This window comes from Monopterus albus, unplaced genomic scaffold (genome assembly GCF_001952655.1).
Source record: "Monopterus albus unplaced genomic scaffold, M_albus_1.0 scaffold107.1, whole genome shotgun sequence".
Lineage (NCBI taxonomy): Eukaryota > Metazoa > Chordata > Actinopteri > Synbranchiformes > Synbranchidae > Monopterus > Monopterus albus.
The window spans coordinates 1,354,202-1,363,074 of record NW_018127987.1 but is presented as its reverse complement, the minus strand read 5'-3'; the positions used below and the strand labels follow the sequence as shown (position 1 = coordinate 1,363,074).

At 39.1% G+C, this 8,873-nt stretch overlaps 1 long non-coding RNA gene across 1 annotated transcript; it reads left to right on the top strand.

Moving 5' to 3' along the window:
- Positions 1–782: 782 nt before the first annotated feature.
- LOC109966154 (uncharacterized) lies at positions 783–3,128 on the top strand. The gene is made up of 3 exons (XR_002275731.1): positions 783–1,371; positions 2,381–2,719; positions 3,092–3,128. It is a non-coding gene; the product is annotated as an uncharacterized LOC109966154 (long non-coding RNA).
- Positions 3,129–8,873: the final 5,745 nt, after the last annotated feature.

Below are 8,873 nucleotides of genomic sequence, written 5' to 3'. Positions count from 1 at the left end.
AATCCCAAACAATCCATGAACCAATGACACGTCTTGACTGCACTTCAATTTCTTGACCACTAGATGTCCTACTCGAGTACTGTGTCATTGAAGCCTCGAGTAATGAACCATTTGTGTGAACACTGTGTCGAAGCTTCAACAAAGCCTCATCGGCCATCACTACCCGCAGGATGAGAGATAAAAGAGAGGCAGGCCGCGCTGAGCGGACCTGGCAGTACTGTAGCTATATTATCACCAACACCAATAAAGCTTCTGTGTGAGTGTAGGAGTGATGGAAAGTCTACAGTCGATGTGTACGTTGTATTTTTCAAAATGATCTATAAACACAGTAAATGCATAATTTGCAAGTATTGTATAATAAAAGTGATCTCGCTGAAGAATTGATTGTGTACATTTATAAAATGCAACAAAGTTTAGGTCAATTTTGTGCCCTTCGACTGGTACTTGAGCCTGATCTGATACTCATACATTATATCCCTGAACACACTAAATATAACTCAGTGTTGTTTATCTGTAGGAACTGCTTTGGCAGAACAGTAACCTGGACGTGTATTTTTTATAAAATAAAAACTCTCTAGAGGACACTACCTTCATTTGACCACATAAGGTCACTGTTCTAGTGCTGGATCCTGCATGAAGCAGTGAGGTAAACCAACTAAGTGATGAAATCCTGACGGCCTGTAGGAGTTTGTACACCGTTTCTGTTCCTGGTTAAAATACTGAGAGTTGTGAAAAATGCTTCCTCATGCAGCCATTCCTCTCGTCTTTCTTTGGTAAGTTTATTTTAATTAATAGACTGTTAAATGCACTTCACTACATAGATGTTTCAGAGATTTTAATGGGATGCCGATTAGTGTGGATGTCGGCGTGTCCTGTCCAGAAGCCTGAGGACTAGACTAAATACTGTAGGTCCACCTTACAGTTCGTTACTGAGCCAGTGGCCTTGGTTTTACAGCGGTGATGTAGCAGAAACCGTGTGTCTTCTGGTCAGAGCTGGTGTTGGCCTTGGTCAGACTATGTTCCTCCTAATTTTCAGGCGTGTTACCAGGCTTCGACTTCCACTAATAAACCAGAAACTGGACAGATCTGCCTTTCTGGAATTAAGTTTCTTGAATGTTGCTTTTAACGCAAACATACAAAACGGTGATTGTTTACAAAGCTGACACAACGGTGCTAGATTTTATTTTTATCTTCGTGCCTCTCTTTCAAACAGTAACCCATCCCCTTAATTTCCGGTGCATTAATTCTTTTGCACAGCAAAGTTGGTGAAGCATTTTTGTTATTTTACCAACCGCTTGTCGTGCGCAATGAAACCTGGCAGCACATCAGGTCTCACATGGCTGAAGCTGATCTACATCACATTACTCTCAGGTAAGACAAATGTTTTTAACTGAAGCTACTGTTTTTAAAGGCTGAGTACAATGTAGATTTATGGTCTTTGTGAGAACACACACTACTGGTTAACACCGATTTGGAATCATTTCAGATGTTTAGGGACTGTTGTCAAACTTGCTCATTAACATTATTTACTGATAGAAACGCTCTGGTAGGGAGGTGAGCGAGTGAAAAATGACGGACCCAGGTAGCTGACTTCGGTGCAAGAAGTGCTCTATTTATTTACAGTGACAATACGTGTATAACCAGGTGAAGGAATATGGAGCAGAACCGGGTGTCGAGCGGCAGACCGGGAAAACATACAGTTAGTGGTGGGTGATAAGGAGGAGGCCGGGCTGTAGGACACAAGGATTCACTCCTGGACTGGTCGTGGTGGTTGGTTGCTGAGAGACAAAGTCAGAGAAACAATTAATGGGAGACTGTGCATCGACCTGCGTGGTGGAGTGATGTGGAGTTGAGGAGGTCCGTGGTCTGAAGGAGCGATAGCGACTGGGAAGATAGACACGGGGCACCAGGCAGGAACGGAGCTGGGATGAAGAGCATGAACAAAATATAGATTATATAACAAATAATAGGTAGACATAGAATAGGGCTAGAGTATAGAAAGAACTGTAGACGATGAGCACGGAATAAATAGGAAGAAACTAATCAGGTGTAGCTGGTGGACGTGAAGCAGGTGTGTCAGATAAAGAAATCAGGGGTAAGGGAGCTAAAATAGAGGGAGAGAAGTGAGAGAGGCAGGTGCAGCTGGGCAAACCTGACATTTACAATCACTTTTTAGTTCTGTATTTGTACACAGCTAATTTTTTACAGAAAATACTCAAGTGATGTAAAAAAGATGTTTAAGAGTCGACTCTATACTGTATGTATTTGAGAAATGATTAGTTTTATTACTAAAAAGCAAAAAAGTCAAGAGTGAATACTGTGCAACCAGCATTCAACAAGAGGGACATCTCTTACCATTTGGTCATATATTTTCTGTCAGTTTCAGAGGCACAACAACTCCAAGTCTGGTCTGAAGTGACCGGATACCTTGGGCTGGATGTCACTCTGCTATGCCAGTTCATCAAAGGAAGCAACCACACCATTAGTCAGGTTCAGTGGTATATTCTGCAACCAGGAGGATATAAAACCTCCATTCTTGTTTTTAACACAGTGCTTGGACTGAATATTCATGAATCTCCTCTGAAGGGGAGAGTGAATATTTCAGAACAATCTTTGATCATTAGAAATGTGGAAATGAGCGATGCAGGATTGTACTCCTGCTCTGTTACAACCTTTCCCAGTGGTTCACTTGAAAAATCAACCAACCTTATTGTTCGAGGTGAGTATGTAATTCATTCATCCATGTTGCCATTAAACGAATATATGAAGTGTGTGTTTTTACATGTTTGATTATTAGATGATATATTTTTAACTTTACTGTCCATTACTTGTAAGTAGAGAAGAACATGGCTGAATGTAGGACCTGTTATTAAATAAATGGGACCATCACAGATATCATTTAAACATTATCCTGCTGCATTACTTTGTCTCACTTATGCTGTCACAATAAATTCATCATTCTACCCAATGTACCTAAGTCTGATATTGATCTCAAATACCTGAGGTTATACAAACACCTAGAGTGTAACTCTAAAGTAATTTCACAGAATGATGCAGACAGGGTTAATCACAGTCACGTTTATTCTCCCAGAACAGAAGCTGTTATCATCAGGGGAGATCTCTGCTATAGCAGTTGTTGGCGGGGATGGCAGCCGTGGCTTACTTCACCTTCATCAGGTGTGTGTGTGTTTGGGGTGGGGGGGGGTTCATCACTCGCGTAGTGGAGACATACACTGATCAGCCATAACATTATGACCACTGACAGGTGAAGTGAACAACATTAATTATCTCATTACAATGGCACCTGTTAGTGTGGGGTATACTGGGCAGTGAACATTATAAATGAACATTCGGTCCTTGGAGTTGATGTGTTGGAAGCAGGACAAACAGACAAGTGTAACGATCTGAGTGACTTTGTTAAGGGCCAAGCTGACGACTGGGTCAGAGCACCTCCCACACTGCAGGTCTTGTTCCTGGTCTGCAGTGGTTAGTACCTATCAGCAGTGTCTAAGGAAGGACTGACAGTGAACCAGCAACAGGGTCATGGACACCCAGGGCTCACTGATGACCTACTGTAGATTAAACTTTTAAATTTCATTCATCCTTTTCAAAAGATTCCATTTCATTTGAATCTTTGTTGAAATAGGTGCCAACCAGCTGCCACATTGACTCCTGTGTGCACAGTATTAGGCAGGTGATCATAATGTTATGGTGGATCAGTGTAAATGTGTTCACATTCTGTCCTTATGAAGACAAAAAGCAAGTTCCCAAAACATAAATCATTATATTACAACCTTCTCTAATACCAGCTTGTCATATTTAAAACTTTGATGCTTTTCTGTGTTTTACATTATTGTAAAATAAATGTCCTTGGATTTGGATTTGAAATTAAAAAAAAGACATTTGAAAGTATCACCTTAAATCAGTTACTTGAAAAAATACACAGCAGATTAATACAATGGAAAATAACTGTAGTTGCAGCTGTAGTTTCTGGGTTTTGTAAGAAAACTTACTGCTTAAATCAGGTAACCCCATGCAGAAACCTTGTTGACAGTGATACTGGTTTCTTTACTCAGACGCAGTTCTTCAATCAGACAACACGTCTACATTGGTAAGAACAAATGCACAACTTCCTTTTCACTCTATTTCTAAACAACGCCTGATGTATTTATTTTGATCTGTTCAGTTCCTAAAGCGTGTCTCTCTTTCAGATACAAGTGGTCCAGTGCAGGATGTGGCCAGGACGTCTGATAGAGACCAGGTGAGCTCAGAGGTGGTTTGAAGCAGCATCTAGCTTTAGGTTGAATAAGCTGATTGGATAAGTTTCAGTCAGACATTTGGATTGCTCTGTTGTGGAAAGAAGAGATGATTGCTGTCTTAGAATAGTAATATAATGATGATACAACAAAGTCTCCACTTAAATACTCTCTTACAGAATGTGGTCTACTCTGATGTCAAGTTTAAACCATCCAGAAATACTGTGTCCTTAGCCAGAAACACAACCACAAAGACAGCACCTGCTGATGACGTCACCTACTCTGAGGTTGCAGTTTTGCACCGGCAACCTAAGTGAGATGAGATGTACGTAGCAGTGATGTTTTCTTTCCTGTGTTTACTGAGGGCAAGAAATATCTTTTAAAGCTTCTTTATGCAGGTTGTATTTATGCATTTGCCATAACTGGTATCTGGTGAAATCAGCACATCCTTACATTTATCAATCACCGACTCCTAAAATGAAACCGAACTTTTGTAGCTGCTCCTTGCTCTGTGTTTGTGCTTTCATACAGGGCTTTTCTAAGCAGTGTTGACATGTTTCAATTACAGCGTCACAGCAAGGGATATAAAAGAAATGTCATGTCATTGAGTTAGATCAACTTTCATTAGTGCTGGTGTTTTTAAATAACAGAACTGAATTTACAGCCATGCTAGTAGCTCTGTACTAGAGCTAAGTGCTAACAATGCTTATTTTGATAATGCTAACATTTTTAGCATTTATGTTTACCATCTTCACTGTGTGGGTTTAGCTTTTAGCATGCGCAGAATCGTTAATTAGCACTTGAGATGTTATTGGTTTTCAAGGTATTAGGTAATAAACCAAACCAACATTTTGATCTGATGGTGGTGCTAGATTAAGTCACGAGATGGAAAAATAAGGAAATCAAAATTATTTTCATGTATTTTGAGAGCCATGGATGTGTTTACCAAATATTACAGCAAGCCATCTGGTATTTGAGATATTTCAATAAAGAACTTAAAAGCCAACATTATGGTGGCAATAAAGCAAAAAGTCAGGATCACCAGGTCAGTAGAATGTATTCACCAGGGACCTACTAATAAATGAGAGATTTAACTCCGCACCACTTATGGCACCCTTTGGTCAGCTAATTGGTTTCTAATACTGCAGGAAGGAATAGTACCAGCAGAAACAACTATTGACAGCAAACCCCCAACATGTCATAAAGGTAAACAGCCTTCTTTACATTACCATGCTGTGCAGTGGAAGAAACACTTGCATGGTACCAGCACAGCATGAGTTGTCACAGTTGCACACAGTTAAGATCTGCAGCTCTACCCTGATCAAAAATCTACCATAACTGCACCTGAATCTAACACAATGTGATAAAGACAGTTCTAGGTTTGGTGAAGAAAAACTTGATCTGACTCCTAGTACCTGAATTTGACTTGTAGTTTTCACTGTGGCTCTAACACTAAAGTCCCCCTAAATACAGGTATTGTTTCTGATAGAACACCTTGACAAAGTAGATGCACAGAGTTCCTGTTCCTCCTTTGTTAACCAACTGCACAAATACAGAACTAGGTTAGCAGTGTGAAAACCAAAATGATATGTCAATGTTGGCAAAGCTAAAAAAAAAAAGTGTTTTCTGTAAAAATGATGCCAATTTGCTCAGTTTCTACAGTAAAGTTAACTTTTTCAAATAAGTTGCATGACAATGTTTAACTGCATTTGAACCTTATTTAGGTTTAAAGGGTTTGAGTCAGAGTAATGCGAGAGGTCTTAAATTATGACTTGTTCTTTCCTTATTCTGCTTTTCTCATTGCACACATTTTATATTAAAACATTCTTTCTGCATTGAGTCTGGTGTAGAACCATGCTCAGTGTTAATGTCACACCCTTGTCTGCAGGTGTTGCAGTCCAAGGGTAGCCATACTGTATGTAAAAAGGTGACAAAATGTGGTTTGCAAAGCTGCTGTAATAGTGTGTACAGTACCATCACTGAATGACACCAGCAGTCTCTCCTGCCCTTTTTAAACAGCATTTCCTGATCATGTCATTTTGTGGGTGTGAGGTCATTTCTGCTACACCCATTGAGTTGTCAGAAGGTGTGAGGATAGCTTTTTGTTGTTAAAGTATAAAGTTGAGGCTTGAGATTCAGTTTAAATTGGTTGTGCATAAGTCAGTTTTTAAGTTTATCAGTGTGATGTTTTGAGATAATTCAGTCCTGTAGGCAGAAATGACTCTGCACAATTTGTATATTCTCTAGATTTTCTTTAACACCTTTTTTGTTAGTGGCTGCATTGTGTTGCTTAATAAAGTTCTTAATTTTCACAGATCTTATCAAAACTATGTCATCCTTCTTATAATGTTCTGTCATGACAGAAAATAGATGAGAAAGATATGGCTCATGCCGTTTGGAGGGAGTGCACTGTGACCAGCTTTCCATAACAGCATATCATTATTACTCATACAAAGTTTTTGCTGATGTTATGTTAAAAAGGAACTACTGGAACACACACACCCATGTGGTGTGTTACGAAATAAAACTTGGGAGGACAAATAATAGGCAATAAGAATTTTAAGGGGTGTTGTATCAATTGGTAATGAATTAGTTGTTTGTTAGCTCAGAACATTCAGTTAGTTCAAAACACAAAAGGCCTTTTATGGTAAAATAATTAAAGGTGTGTATTAAATAGCTTTCTACATAGAAGGTAGTGACAAGATACTGCACTGTGTGCCTCCGTGACCAGAGGCATAAAAGGGAGTTTCTTCTAATTTGGCACAAACGTCCACCTGGACTCAAGGATGAACTGATTCAATCTTGGTATTAAAAGGTCAAGGTCAGTGACTTCACCTCTGTCCCATTCCTGTGAATTGGACTGGTGGCAGAGGCAAACTAATGCAAAGCAGTAATTCAAGTTATATTAATTTTAGCACTATATTTATACTTTTGATGTTGACTGTGTGTGTGTGTGTGTTTATGTGTTGTAAGCACTGGAGGTATTTTTGCAAGAGCTGAATCACCTTTTTGTGCAATTTACAAGTAAAGAGAAGTAGACTGTTACTATTTCTACTTGTCTGAGCTTAACGGGAACTTGTGCACCACTGGAAGTTTATCGGCTCTTCATGTTACTAGTCAGTGAGCTTCAGTTAGAAATAGTGGAACTATTATTACCTCTGCCAAGGAGGTTATGTTTTTGGTTCCGTGTGTGCTTCTTGGTTAGCAGGATTATGGACAGATGGCTGGATACTGGATCAGCATACTTGGTCCAGACATTGGTGAGGACCAACCCTAGAAGAGATTAAATTTTGGCTGAAAAGGGTCAAAGAATCACAGGGTCAAAAAAAACAAAACAAAACAAAAACATCAAAAATCTCTATTATTAAAATGGAGCAAAATTTTTTTTAAATTCCTAACTCAGTCAAAAGTTATCAAAATAATTCAAAGTTTGACACATATATATAGGGTGGTGATGCCTAGCACCACACCTAATATAATCCAGATCTGATCCAGATTCTGGATCTGACCGCTACTTAAATTTAACACTGAAACCCCCATTTAATACATATTTTCTGCCATAACTTGGCCTGTAATGAAGATAGAAACCTGAAACATTCAGGTAAAATACATAGTATAACTGCCTGTCATACCCTAAAAAATGATCCAGATCTAGTCCAAAGCCAGGGATTTTAGGTGTTCTGGATCTCATTTTCAATAGGGACCCATTTGCATGAGCAAATGTTGTGCCTTGGTGGAGGTACATGCGCTCTCTGAGTGCTCTTGTTTCTACTGTGATGGATATCTAGAAAAAAAAATTGATGAAATTGGTTTGACCACTTATGAACCTATTTGAAGTATTCCCTGTGCAATACCTTGTCAAAAACAAATTTAGCATTTTAGTGCAAAGGTCAAGTTATTTTCAGAGCCATAATGAAGTTACAGTAAAAGCTGCTTCCTTTTCCCCTTTATTAGTTCTCTGGCCAGAGACGTATGAGAAGTGCAGTGGTGATGTTAACATGTCGTCGTATTGTCATAAAAAGTGGCTGTATACAGTAGGTTATATGGTCATCGCTGCATCTCGGATTTAAATGTGCATGTTTGTCATTGCGGTATTGTTAATACAAACTAATCATTTAAACTGACATCTACATTTGACCTACAGTAATTTACCTTCAGTAATTCATTTGATATTTTATTCTGAAAGCAGTAACGGAAACAAGATGCCTCTTTCCTTCATATTTTGCACACATTCATTGGTAGAATTTTCCTGGTTGTTTGCTTTGTCAACCACTAACTGATGCATCTCTAAACACAGTAACTTAGCAGTAGGCTGTTATCGGCACTAATTCATTCAAACAGCTCTACTGCTGTAGAGATGTCATTCGGTGTTTCTCTACTTTATCATTCGACCACATGAGGTCACTGTTCTGCCAGAGGTTATTGCATTAGTGGAAGAGAGCAGGCACGTGCACAGGTAGCGCTCCACCTGTGCAGAGCACATACCCTTTTGTAATTACACTCCGAAGTGCCCTTTTTGGGGGGAGGGTTTTTTTTCTTCAATAAATCAATGCTATTGGTAACCCTTTACGTCTGTTTGTCTTTTTAACAAATATTTAGCCAATTAAAGGCATTAAA